Consider the following 15117-nt stretch of genomic DNA (forward strand, 5'->3'; position numbering starts at 1 on the left):
TATCACCAGGAATAGAGTTGGTCGAACTATACTGCCTACAGCAACATCTACTTGAATGGCTCCCAAAGAATAGCCAGTTTTGCCCTCATAATTAGAGAGCACAATGTTGTGAGCAGATAGATCAGTGTCATGTTTCCCGATCTTGTAGAGCATAGATCGAGGCATTAAGTTGACAGCCGCTCCTCCATCTATGAGCACTTTGTTGATTCCAACATTCTCAACTTTTGCCCTGATGAAAAGAGGTTTGAGATGACTTTTCATCTGAAAATCTGGCTTTTCGAAATAAGCTAATTGTTCTTCCACACAGCCATTGTTCATAACATAGTAGCACACTGGCTTTGGATCAGCCATATCAAAATGATCGAACTCACCTTCGATCTCAGTAACCTCAGACTGTACATCATATTCAGATGGCAAGATAGATACCACACAGATGACATCAGAGTCTGGTTCAGAATCCAGTAGATCCTCATCCTCCATCTTATCTTCATCCACTGGAGGCAGGAGTCTCTCCTTTACTGGCCTCCTAGACACTTCTTTATACTGGCCCGTTTGCAGATTCTGTTGAGCCAATTTATTCTGACGCTGGAACCTGCGCCATTGGGTCCTCGTCATAGGATTCTTTCCTCTGTAATTGTTCCTATAAGAGTACTTATTAGCCTCCTGTGGGCCAATTTGCTTCGTTCCACTCGAACCACCTACTTCCATGGCTCCTTTGTTGAACCTTATGAGTCCCTGGTGCATCCATTTTTCGACCGGAACTGAACCAGGAGGAGCGAAAGTATTCCTTCGACCAGACTTCTGATTAGTGTTCGACTGCACCATAACCCTTTTGCCTTTATCGAAACGTTGGTTCTGCTTTGCCCCCTTGTTAACAACTTGGTATTTTTTGAGGCCCTCAGTAGCCTCCCTATCACATACTGCACTGCAGCGAGGGCAGAGCATCACAATCTTGTTTTCGAGTTTGCATCTATTCAAGAAATCAATTAAATCCTCCTCAGCCTGAGGATACACAACCTTCATTTGTTCGTTGTAATCCTCTTCAGATATGTCCTGAACTTGCACCTGAGACAACTCCATTGCCTCGACCATCATTATTTCTTGGGGCTCTGCATAAAGAGTTTCAACAGCTTTGGATGTTTCAGCATTTGCCTGGACAGCCTTTGGTTTCTCACCAAATTTGAGCCTCCCTTCGTTGAGAGCCTTTTGAACCAAATCCCTGAAAAGAACACAACGTGAGGTTTTATGGCCAAGGAAATTATGAAATTTACAATAACCCCTTTTCTTCTGTTGTTCGATTGGGGGTACTTTCAAGCCCTTAGGAACAATAACTTGGCCATCTGTGACTAATAAATCAAATATTTCATCACATTTAGTTATGTCAAATGTATAAGTTTTAGACACAAATTTATCATTTTTAGGTTCAACAGGGTTTTTTCCATTGGAAGGTCTAAGGAGTTTACAAACATAAGGAGGTCCAGGTTTTAATTCTGCTAAATCAACCTCATTGTCTTCGATATCTTCATAAATAATATCGAACTCCTGGTCACTGTCATTGGTTTCGACATATGCAACCTTTTCCTTCTTGTGGAACTTAAAATTTCTAGCCTTTTCAGCCTTCAATCGTTCGAGTTGTCGAACTCTATCAGCCAATTGAGCCATATCCCTTAAATACTGGGTATCTAATTTCTTTCAAATCGAATAGTCTAGGCCACCAGCAGCCATTTCGACTAATTCATGTTCAGGGACTTGGGTGAAACACCTTGCCTTTAAGAGTCTGAATCTGTTCAAATAATCATCAATTGATTCAAGTGCCTTACGTCGAACGCTGGCTAACTCTTTAAGGCTTATCTTAGACTGTCCCATATAGAATTGCTCATGGAAAATCCCCTCCAATTGGTTCCAATTATGTATGGAATGAGGAGGAAGGGTTGTAAACCATGTGAAAGCATTTTTCGTTAAGGAATTAGGGAAATATTTCATTCTTAAATTTTCATTATTAGCCAAGTCCCCTGCCTCGACCAAATATCTAGCAACGTGTTCGACAGTGGACTCATTTGTCTCTCCTGCAAACTTAGTAAACTTAGGGATTTTCACACCCCTTGGTAACTCTGTCTGTAACACATACTCAGATAATGGAGACACAAAATTGGGCCTGTGTAAGCCTAAGTTCAAACCATTCTGTACTAAAATTGTTTCGACCATTTGGGCCAGGTTATTCTGCCTATCGAAACGGTTTTGTTGAATATTCCCTATTACTTCATCAGCATTTTGGTTTCTATTTACCAAAACTATACCAGGGTTTGGTTCTACCTGTTGGGCTGGTGGCTCTATGCGTGCCACTGGTTGTGGTGCTTGAGCCATTTGCATCCCTGGATTGTTAGGCATCTGTATCTCTTGGACAGGCGCCTGTATTTGGATCTGTCGAATTGGTGGTTGCTGTATGGGTGGTGCCCCAAAAAAGTCAGCAATTCGACTTATTTGATTTGTTAACATTTGGTAACTGTCATTTGTATTTTGAATTAAGGGGTTAATGACAGTTCCTATTTGTTGTGTTAACATGTTAACCATATCATGGTTACTTTCATCCATTTGTTGTCTGAGTGACAAAACGGATGTATTGGTTAAATGTTGAGGAACTACCCTACCTTGATTGCCCGCTACAGACCCTGATGGAGAGAACGTATTAAGATTCTCTACATTTGGTTGAGAGTTTTGCAGCCCTGCCATCAAAGATGTAGGCATGCCATATAGAGGGTTTTGAAGCGGTCGAAAGGGACTTCCACTGGGATTCCCTAAACTGGGGTTATTCCATGGGGCAAAAGCAGACGCTGACGTGGTCGAACTTGCCAACGTCATGTTGGTCATGGGAGAAGTTACCCCTGTCTGATTCATAACCGTCGAAGCGGTCGAACTTATCGTGCCAACAGTTTGGTCAGGAATTGCTCCTATGCCAGAATTTATATTGGCATTACTGACAGATGTCTGCGTTCGTTGCCCCTCCATATTTGGAAGGTCATTGTTTCGATTACTTGGGGGTGGTCTAGCCATCCTTGTACGAGTTTTAAATTCTGTTAAGTGTGGAACAGATTTCCCACTTCTTAAATGCATACAAGATCAAAACAATTAAGAGTGCAATAAACCAACAGCACTGAATAAAACTTTAATAATAATTTAAAGCAGAAACACACAATTGACCGGTCCCACCGGGCGTGCCAATTTGTTTACGTTGAAATCTGGTAAACAATCGCTAGTCTAAGTTAATTGCTTGCGAGATCAACTAGTGAATCTCAGGAGCATGCCATTTGTGTGTTTGCTTTAAACGTAAAGCCTTTAATGTTCATCGTTGCAACAAACATTCATTGGTTTGAGATTTGCAGAAAGTAAAATTCTTTGAAAGAAACGAAATGCTGGAAGTAAATTGACAAAGGAAAGGTAAATTGCAGAATTTAAAGGATCAGCGAGTTCATTCAATCGAATGAACCATTTAAAAGGGCAGGAATTATAAAGTGAAACGTAAATTGCATTGCACTCGAAATGTAAAGTTTACAGAAATTTAAAATGGTTCACAATCATACATTCTCCTTGTGTACTCGTTTCTCTCTGCGCTGGGTACTTTGAGTGTATAAGGATTTGTAGAAATGATTTGCGACCCCGAAATCTGACTAAAAAACTGCTATATATAGACATTCGAAAATAAACTGCCCTAACGGTCGAAACACTATCCTAATGCCAAGTGTCTTGCTACGTACACCTTGCATGCACATAACTGCTCCTTAGAACGGTTATCCATATCGCTTCGAAGTCGAACTGATTTTGTGAAGTTTTGTCAGAAATTGCGCTAAGTCCAGAAATCTTGCTGCCTTGACTTCGATTCGACCATATGCCAGCTCGATTCGCCCAATGGTTCGAAGCCCTCTTTCTTGTCTTAGCCTTATATTTTGTAAATATTTCCTTGAACCTGTGAATCCTTTTCAATAGACTCTTCTTTCTTTTCGATTCAAACAGAATCTGACAAAATTCGTATTTAGAGCATATTTTTAGCTCATCAAAAATATGGGCTAACAGTATATTACAAGGAATGTTACTAGCATTTTTTCAACATAAAAATAGTAAGTAATTTCCATTGTCAAGTTGAATGTCATTTTCTTTCTTTAATGTCACTTGTAATTGTAAATGTAATGTTGAGTTTCTCAACTGCCCGAGCATTCAATCGGATATTAGATATTACGTGCAAATTTCCTAAAGTTGACTTGGACTAAACTTAGAGTGACCGACAATCAAGTGAAACAACTTAAATTTAATTTGACAATGGATGTATTAATTAATTTGATCAACTTACTGGTTAATAAATTGAGTTGAACTAGAGATAAAAATTACTCTCATTACTTATTTAATAAGTTGACTACAAATATGGTGCATATAAAAATTAATTAATTAATTTGAGTTTGAAGTAAATCAAATCTCATCATATTAAATTAAGACATGTTCTATAGGCTCATACCTCTGTGTCTTTGAATTCTAAGGAGACAGAAACCTACCATATATAATGAAAAAAATCTAAATACTAAGAATAGAAATAAGCATGGAGTGTGGCTACTCAGACTCGAACCAAGATACTCTAGCACTGCTTCCTAAGAGCAGCGTGTCTACCAATTTCGCCATAACAACTTACTCAAAATCATAATAAAAACAAATTTAGTTGATTGTCGAGATTCAAAGAATTAATTAAAATATAATATTTGTTTACTAAACATTAAATAAAAGAATTTTAAAGAACTTCTGGTGGATGAACCATGACTGTGTGATCAGAGCATGATTAATGGCTTGTTGAACTTCTACGATGAGGGGCCTCAACTTGAGCTTTAGAGGATCATTCTTAGATAGTTTTATACTTGCCTGGCATGGGATATGGTCACACGGTTGTTTGACAGACCCAAAACTATTTGTAAGCTCTTTAGAAGCTTTTCAGGCTACAGCCTTTACTAAGAAAAACAAAATTAAAACATGTTCGGTTCAACTCAACTCATCTCAACCCTAAATATAACAGCAATACCATGCATCTAATATTTTGGGGAAAATATCATTAAACCCAAGACAGGTTACGTCTAGTGTTAACTAGCCTTTAGAATGGAGACAATCCAAAAACAAAAGTGCAGAAATGAACCGTATCGTCCTTTTTTTTTTTAAATGTGAAATTGTGTACATTTGAACTTGATTTAGGAAAACACTGTAGCAAAGACAGAGTTTTGGCAAGATGATATATACAACCACACTGCAGAGGTCTTAACCTGAAAAAATTGGTATGTGATCTTTCAAGTTAGATCGAGTATCCTAGCCTATATATTATTTTTGAAGAAATTGGCATGTTATCCCAGAGAGAAATTTTGTGAGTGAAGGAGAGTATCCCTCTTGGGTAAGGGATCGTGTTTCTCAAGAGTTTAATATGCAGCTCTCCATCTCACCGTCCATTTTTATTAAATTATGTTTGCAACTATATATAAAGCTAAACATTTTTTGTTTAAATATATTTTTATCTCTAATAAATACTTAATTTTTATGGTTGTTCCATAATAAATTTTTACTTTGTGTTAAGTTTTTAATAAAATAATACTTTTATTTTTTTTATCTTTGATATTTTATTTTAGTCCATAATAAACTAGAAAATTGTGGTTGTTTCTTAATAAATTAAATTATTTTATTATAGTTTGTATTAATAACAAATGAAAAATATTTATCATGAAATAAACACAAAATTTGTTAATTTATTAGGGACTAAAAATAAATATCAACGATAAAAAAAATTGTTGTTCTATTAAAAATCATCGCAAAACAAAAATTTATTACAAAAAAAATGTAAAATCTAATATTTATTAAGCATCAAAATCATATTTAAGTCAACATTTTATTTTTTATGTAATCAACAAGATTATGTTGAACCACGTTTAAAATGTAATTAAGAATCAAACAGCAGTTTGATTTTTATGATCATAGAATGAAATCAATCACCAGCTTTATCGATTAATTAGGCAACATTTAAATTTTAAGGACACCTACTCTTTATGAAGGCTGAGTCTTTAACTAACGTGTGCCTTGAAGAATAATTTTATCTAATAACTAGATATGCCCCCTCCACTTACCTATCACATTCATTTTTAGGATAGACTTTAATTTTTATATTATAAGATAAAATAGTTGAGAATTAGTTTAAAAATATTTTTAAAACAAAATTTTCATAATCTAATTACAATGTAAAATAAAAGCACAACAAAATTGCACATTAAAATAAAAACAAAAATAAAATCTAATTATAATGTACAATTAAAAACAAACATTTCTATTTCTAATATGTAGATAGTTATAAATATTTGGTTATTTATAATATATTAAATAGTTTCTTATTTTTCTCAGGATTCTATGAAATTCCTTTAAAAACCAATATTTTAATATATTCCCCCATCTATTCAGAAAAAGTGATGATGTAAAACTAGATAAGAGACCTGCCCAATAGATAAATGAATATACTTTAGGAAATTACACGAAACCCCGTATTTGTTTTTTATATCTATACACAAATTTCCTTTAACTTTACAACCGTTACATTCTTACCTCCTTCCATGTTAATCGTATTAATTTCAGCAATGGTCCTTTTAGTTCTTTAAATTCATAATTTTTGTCTCTTACTTTTAATGGTAATATTTGATCTTCTAATTTTATAAATTGGCAATTTTAGTTCTCCTAGTAGATTATTAACTAATAATTATGATTATTTGAGATTATAAAATAATTATAAATCAAATGAAAATTAATAATCATTAAAAAACTTTAATAAAATACTATTAACCCTAATGAGTATTGTTGCTAGTGGAGTTGTGTGCATCAATGAAGGTGAAAGAGGTGTTTATAGAGAAAAGGAGAAACACAATGTTGTGAAGAATTAGAATTATTAATAATTTTTTATTAAATTATTTTTAATGATTAATGATTTTGATTAACTTAATAACTCAATTAATCATAATTATTTATTAATAATCTATCAGGAAGACCAAGATCACCAATTTATAAAATCAGATAAATCAAATGTTATAATTAAAATTTAGAGGTACCAAAATCATGGATATGTAAAAGTAGGAGGACCAAAATTATAATTTAGTCTTCTATTGGCTGAAAAGCCTGTATGCATTACACGTGTTTGTTTTAATGAAAATAAAAATAAAGAATGAATGAATGAAAGAAATGATATTATAATAATGAATAAAAAAGATAAAAAAAAAACACACGGAAAAGAATTTGGATGAATATTTATAACCCTTTGAAGTGAAGTTTATATAAAAAATAAAACTATCATTTTGATAATAAACATGAAAATGGTAATACATCTTTTATTATAACCAATGATTATAAATATTATTAGTTTTAGAAAATAATTTCATTATTAAAAGCTTTAAATAATAGTAAATTTTCTTATAAAGAACCAAGTGAAAAAAAGAAAGAAAAAAATAATATATATACTATTTTAATATATAATAATTATTATTATTATAAAGTCTACTATTTTATTATATGTAATAATGATAATGTCTTAGAAAATTTTGATATATATTATTTTGTGGCATATAATATGTTAAATATTTTTATTTCTTTTGTCAAAAATTATTTAATTTATTATTAATGTGAAAATTATTATTTAAAATAGTATCAAAATTATATAATTAGGGTTAATACATTTAAATGACTATGGATGAATTTAATTGGAAATTGTTTCACAAATAAGTTAACTTCGAGTTCAAATTTATTTATTTTACATAAAATTCAATCTTAAAACTCATTCATGTATATAATGATTTCCTATTAATTTTGTTTAATATGATTCAATAGTATTTTAATACATGTAATCATTAAATTTTATTGGTATTCATTATGTAACTTCAATGTGATATTAAAATAATTTAAAACATAATTAATTTTTTTTATCATTAAATAAAGAATTATTTTAGAAAACATAATTTAAAATTGAAAAATATTATTAATTTTATCATACAAAAAATTTTGTAACTTATATTTTTACATATAGCATATTTTATATAAGAGTGAAGCCATTAATATTTATTATTTAATTATTACATTAATTTTTTTTTTAAAAAAATAATTTATAAAATCAAATTTACAATGAAAATAATGTTTATATTTATCTTAAATATTATTCTTCTATCATTAATTTAAATTTATCTAATTAGTTATAATTTAAATAATTAAAATTGAATATAACTATTAATATATATATATATATATATATATATATATATATATTTATATAATTTCTATTTTTTTTATTTTCATATTATATTATATTATTTTATAATTTTAAATTCAGGAATTTAATTTATTATCTTTTAATATATATATTTTAAAGTAACTAATTGTAAAAATAAATAAATTTGTACATAGATAGTATTATTAAATTACTGTAAACTTTTATATTTATTTTATTTAATAAGTTTTCTTTCATATTAATTCAATATGTAAAATTAAATATTACAAATAATTTAAATCATTATTCATGTGAGAAGTTATTTAATTTATTTAAATATATCAACTATTGATCAATGGTACTTTGAATGAATATATTGATACATAATAAAAGTAAATTGTTCTTCTTCCTTCATTGAAATGCTCAACTTATGCTCATTTTTCTTTATTCCAAATCATTAATTTGACAGACATAACAGTATAATATTGACAAACTGAACCAGGGTTTAACTTCAAATACTCAACCTAGGATTAACTTCAAACATTGACAGCCATAATATTTCAACAGACATTGCCAAAATCAAATGACCAACACAAATTATCGTGCTTGAAACTTTCTATTATCAATCTTGAAACCAACACAACAAATCTGTCAAATGAATTATTTTTTTTAACAAAAAAATTGAGAGCAAAACTTTTCAACATATTACGTGTATAATCATAACCTAAAAGAATTTTGTTGCAAACTGGAAACAAAACCCCCTTGGCTCAAGAATTTTACCACAGGAACATCAACGTTGTCTACCGGATTCTTTTACCTCAACATTCTCTATCAAATTCTCATTGTTTCACACAGCAGATGCTTTGCAGTCAATGAAGAATTGAAGATCTTTTAAGACAGCTGAAGGTTCGGCCTCGGTGTAAACACTTTTCTTCCCATGTGTTGGTTAAGACTAGTGCATTTTCTTTTCTGTTGCATTGAGCCTATTAAATTACATAAAATATAGTGCCACACGATGTTAGCAAGCAGGAAGGAAACTATGTTTGAATGTCGCAGAGAAAATGGTATAGCAACAACAAGTTGATGCAAAAACTAAATCCTTCAAATGTTTTCCAATTGGGAGCTTATTTAAATTTAAGTGCAAACTAGCCAAATGTTTTACATTTGAGCAATGCTATTTTGTACCTAAACAGAGTTACCGAGTTTATTATGTACGGATCTTGTTACTCTATTACAAATTGCTAAATTTTAAATGTGTTTTTTGTTTAATTATTACACCTTGTCACAATTTGCAAACCAATTATGACAAAACAAATTGTAACAAATATCATTTTTGTTACACCCTATATTCTGATATACATATAAACAAAAAAATAAATAAAAATATAGAATTTAATCAAACCAATTTTGGTAAAGAACCACATTCTCTTGACTATTATCAAATAAAATTTATTAAAAACATATTTGGCTCAGTAAAGGACTGTCAAAGTTTACAAAAAAAAAATTGTTAAACAGTGAAATAAAATAAAACAAAATAACATCATGCAATTAAAATAAAAACTCATACCCCAATGTCTCATCCTATCGGAGTATTGTGTTCCAGCATCCTCTAGCACAAGGTTCTTTAAAGTCATTCACATAGTCATCTGCTCCCACAAATACAAAGTTCAAGATCATCACAAGATCCAAACACAAATAGCACACATGAAGTGAGTTATTATATTTCTAAATAAAATACAAATAACCAAAGACGTAATCAATATAAATTATAGAAGTATTTATAACATACCTCAACTTAATACGTACAATCCATATTACTTCTCCACTTTATCATTTAAAATTCATTTTTCAATCAACAATCACATTACACATGAATCACACACTTGAGTCAAGTCGTAACAACATTCATCAATTTCATAATAAACAATTCACAGGCGTTATACAACATTTATACTAAGACTCAAGCCTATATGCACCGTGGTACCATGTTAGTGAAAAAACCATACTTAAGCGCTTAGGAGTACATAACAAGACACACCACACAATGGGTATACTAGGTCAATCTCACTAAGTAAAATCATAAAGTGACTAGTCAATGTCACTCTGTTTTGCAAGAATGCTCCAACCATATAGGATCAACATAGGTTTAAAGGAACACTCAAACCAAGTGTTTTTACCCCTAAGGTCTAGACTTCGAAGAATCTGTTAGGGTCTCACCTTCCTGATTCAAGTCCAACCCCTAAAACAATTTTTTGCATGCAGACACTGCTCATGAATAATATAATACTCATGACCTCACACTTGTGTTTCAAACATGTTTAACACATTGCACTATAATTTAACACTTTAGGTTCCTAACTAGGAATCCTACATTTTCCCTTAAATGCTGCACATAAACATTTTTCTCAAGGTAAACACCAGTCGGATTATTGTATAATACAATTCACAACACAAGTATTGTCACATCAAGTGTTAACCACACACTTATTCACAACCAAATTTCATGTCCACAATTTTAACATATCACAACATCACAATCCATCATCACATGTTTACGTGTATCTCACAAATTAACACATGTTCAATTTTGCACATATGCTCAATCTCAACAACAATATTATAATCTCATTATAACAATTGATCACGTTTCACAAATCATATGCACATCCCACGGTAATGATATTTGCATAACACAAAACATATGTGTATATATATATATATATATATATATATATATATATATATATATATATATATATATATATAATCAAACTATATTATTTTCAATTAAAAAGAGTTTCTACAACAATTAAATTAAAATTATATCAAAACAAATTACTAATAGACATTGACTTTACAACTTTCTCTAATTTATTATTTTATTACTTTTATTATTACAATATGTGTGTGTGTGTGTGTGTGTGTAACATGTTGATCATCATCGTGGGAAGATACAAAACAAAGAAAGTAATTTGTATAAAATAAGCAATTAAAGAGAAGATTATTTAGAGTACAATTTATGTTAACTAGAAAAAAAAATCAATTTTTAGGGTTCATACTCAACACAAGAACACGTTAATTTCGTAGCAATTTCTTATCGGGACATCAATTGGTCTATCAAATGTATATAATTCACAGTTACGAATCAAAATTTGCAGAAACACCCAAAAACTCATTCCAATTGATCCTCTAAGGATCTCACACATGTTCTCACTACTCTCCAATTATGAATCACTCATCACTTACCTCTACGTAAGCTCGCATGTGTAGTCCGGCAATGATAGTGGCATCTCTAGCAGTTCTTTGAGATTTCTCAAGCTTTTCCTCTAGTTGTTGTCCTAGGCTTTCCAAGCATTAGAGAGAAGGAGAAGAGATCAAAACTCCGCTCCACTGTCTTTGTGTAAGGGGAATTGCTCTCATCAAAGACATTATTGCACAAATCCCAACAGTGGAAATTTGGGGAATGCGTTCCAAACCTGGTATCCAATTTTCATGACAATCCAAGGGTTAACAATTTGGATATCGTCATTTTACTGAGGTAAGTTTTTGTCTATGCGAGAAAACGAGAGGATTTTGGGAGAAGAAAAAGAGAAAACGAAATTGAGAGGAAAGAAAGCGCATAACTAATCTAATATGTCTCTATTTATAGCTAGGATACTTTGGGCTCATTATTTACTCTATTTTTTCTTTATTTTATCATTTTATAAAAAGAAACTCTATTTTACTTTCTATCAAATGAATAAATAAAACATTTTTTTCTAAGAACATATCTTTATTTTATTTACCTTAAAACTATTATTTTAATTAACAAACACTACTACAAAAAAAACACAAATGGCGATGGTGAAAAATAACATACAAAGATGATTTTGCATCGTCTTTGAAGTTAACGTCGTTGAAAGTTTATGACGGTCCTATAAAACCCCTCTTAGAAAGATAACTTTTTAAGACGTTGTTTAGCTAACCACCGTCTTAGAAAGGTAACTTAAATTGATCACTTAAATCAAAATCATATTTCTCTTTGCATTTTTTAGTTATAAAAACATTTTTCTAAAACAGTTTCATGCTACCCACTAACTAATTTCCTAATCAAAACCTATCAAGTCTTCAAAATTCATTTCTAAACAAGTGCTTTAAAAAGAAAAAAGCCAAAAATAACCCAAAGAAGTTGTCATTTTCTTACTTTTAACATGGAGATGAATTGGAACTATTTTTTAAGAGGAATCTTATTTTATCAAACATGGTTGATTTGTGAGCACTTGCAAACTTGCGGGTATTGAAACAAAAAACCCAGAAATTTTTGTTTGATAAAAAAAGTTTTATGATTTTAGAAAATGAAAAACTATTTTTAAAAAGAATAATAAAAAAAGCTATAAAACAAACACTAAACACTAATATACACAGAATAGGGAAACAAAGTTTGAAAAATGGAACCTGAACAATAGCTATAAAACAACCTCTATGCAGGCACTAGATGTGATAATGTTGATGTTGTAGAGCCTCCACCATGGCTTATGCCTGGTGATGCAGAGTATCCATGACTTGGCTCAGTATAGGCTCATTATGAGCATAGAAGCCTTTATGGCCCAGGTGGCCTGGCCAGGAGTCCAGCTTTCTTCTTCGAGAGGGGGTGAGGCTCCTACAGCCTAGGAGCCGTAGCCAGAGGCCGAGGCAGATGCTGAGGAGACGCCTAAAGACACCCCTGCTGCCACACCATTTGAGGCACCTGAGGAGATGCCAGAGGTCACTCTTGCTGCTAGCCCCGACAAGGACACAAATTATGCAGCTGATATGGTGGCGACACAGAGCACCTAGGATCCCTGGCCCACTCCAACACCAGATACGTCTTTGCCAACCCAGGATGCTCCCTCTTCACCTCATGATGAGCCCACTCCAGTACATGATGATTGAAGATAGGGCCTTATTTATTTTCTATTATTTAGATTCAGTTTTAAATTTCAGTTTTAGTTTTAGTTCAGTTACTTATTTAGCAAAATTTTCAGCTTTTTGAACAATTTACATTTATATGCACAATGGTTCTTTTTATTTAAAATCTTGGTGTTTGTGATTGGTTTTGAAATTGGTTGATTGCATGACTTGAGTGAATTGTGATATTAAATCACGTGCTTCAAACAAGTATGTGGCAATTAGAAGAGAAAGAACATGAATTAGGGGTGTGGGTGAAAATGTTAGTTTGTTTGACAGGTAAATTGTGAAGGTAATCATTAGCCATAACCCGGTGAGTTGTGTGAACCTTAATTGTGAGAGAACGACTAGCATTGAGTATCAATTTTTGCATGAATCTCTAAATATTGAATGAATGCATGATATTGGAAATGATGAAGGTCGTGATTGATTGAATTAACCACTTAGCCAAATAGCTTACCCTGTTTATGAATGATGAATCCTTTGCACCCATTTTGAGCTTAAATATGATTGATTGAGTTGAACCCTGAGACAGTTGAATTATAATTTCCATCTACCTTTCTTTAGGTTGTAGGAGAGCATTATGGTTCAAAGCAAATTTGTTCCAAATTTGGCGGAAGGTATTGGGGAATGAATTTGGTAAGACAAGTAACAACCACAGAAAAATTGTATCAAGAAGTAGTAAGCAAAAACTGCTAAAAAAAAAATGAAGTTTCAAGAATAAGCAAGTTTGTGTGTGTTGTTGCTTAAGCTAAGTGCCTTATGATTGTGGCATTTCAATAAAAGATGGGAATAAAAGGGAAAAGAGTTTATCTAAGGACGAATGCTCTCCTAGAACCTAAATTTTGCATCCTAGAAAAACCATGAATTGTTTGTAGCCGAGCCTCATTACAAGCCAAGAAAGTCCTTCAGATTTAATTTGTGTGTTTGTGATTATATGGCATGAGATGAAATGAAAAAGTTGAGACTTGTGTTGGTTGTTGATTTAAAGAATAACCTTAAACACTTGTGCTTATGAGAGAAACAGTGACCGTGAGGATTAGGCTTGATGAACCTTCATTGACACCTGTCTTGCTTGCTAGCTTATTTCACTTGTGCTGCTTAATAATCATGTTCATATTTTTGAAATTCTGCATATCTTTGTGAAGAGTTGTTGGTATAAGTATTGCTTGCCACTTATGTCATATGATTGAATGCTTTAGAACAAACACATTTCTTTTGAGTAACCACAATGAATTCTATCACTTGAGGACAAGTAAACTGTTATTTCTTTGCTAGAGGACAAGCAAAACATTGAATATGGGAGAGTTTGTTAGTCGTTATTTATGACTAACTTTTGTATTGAATAGTTACATGAAATTAGCCTCTTTCCCCCAATTTATGGTTCTTTTTGTAGGAATTGTACATATTTTCATGTTTAGTTTGATTTTATATAGTAGATACTCCCATTTTGTGAATTAATGCTCAAACACCACTTCAATTTCAGGCTAATAGAAGAGAAGGTTCAAGCCGCTGGTGTCTCGCTAAGCGAGGCATATGCGCTTAGCGAGTGACATCCGCTAAGCGAGGCATACAGCTCGCATAGCGTGCTGGGAAACCCTAGAAGTGAATCAATGAGAGATGTGCTCTCCCAGCGTGCTGCAAGCTCACCTAGCAAGTTGTTTGTCTCTTCTCGTGCTCAGCGCGCCCAGCTCGCTAATCCAAAATTCACTTACTCTCGCTTAACGAGTCAATCTCGCTAAGCGGACCTTCAGAATCTGAAACGTCAAGGAGCCTTCAAAACACTGAAGTTGGTGTAAACTAGTGTCACGACCCACTCTTGGCCATGGCCGACGCACAGACTATGACTTCCTTAGTCTAGCCAGCCTATCCTATACAACATAACCTATAAAGAACACAATATATATATATATATATATATATATATATATATATATGTG

This window comes from Glycine max (genome assembly GCF_000004515.6).
Source record: "Glycine max cultivar Williams 82 chromosome 14 unlocalized genomic scaffold, Glycine_max_v4.0 Gm14_scaffold_84, whole genome shotgun sequence".
Taxonomy (NCBI): Eukaryota; Viridiplantae; Streptophyta; class Magnoliopsida; order Fabales; family Fabaceae; genus Glycine; species Glycine max.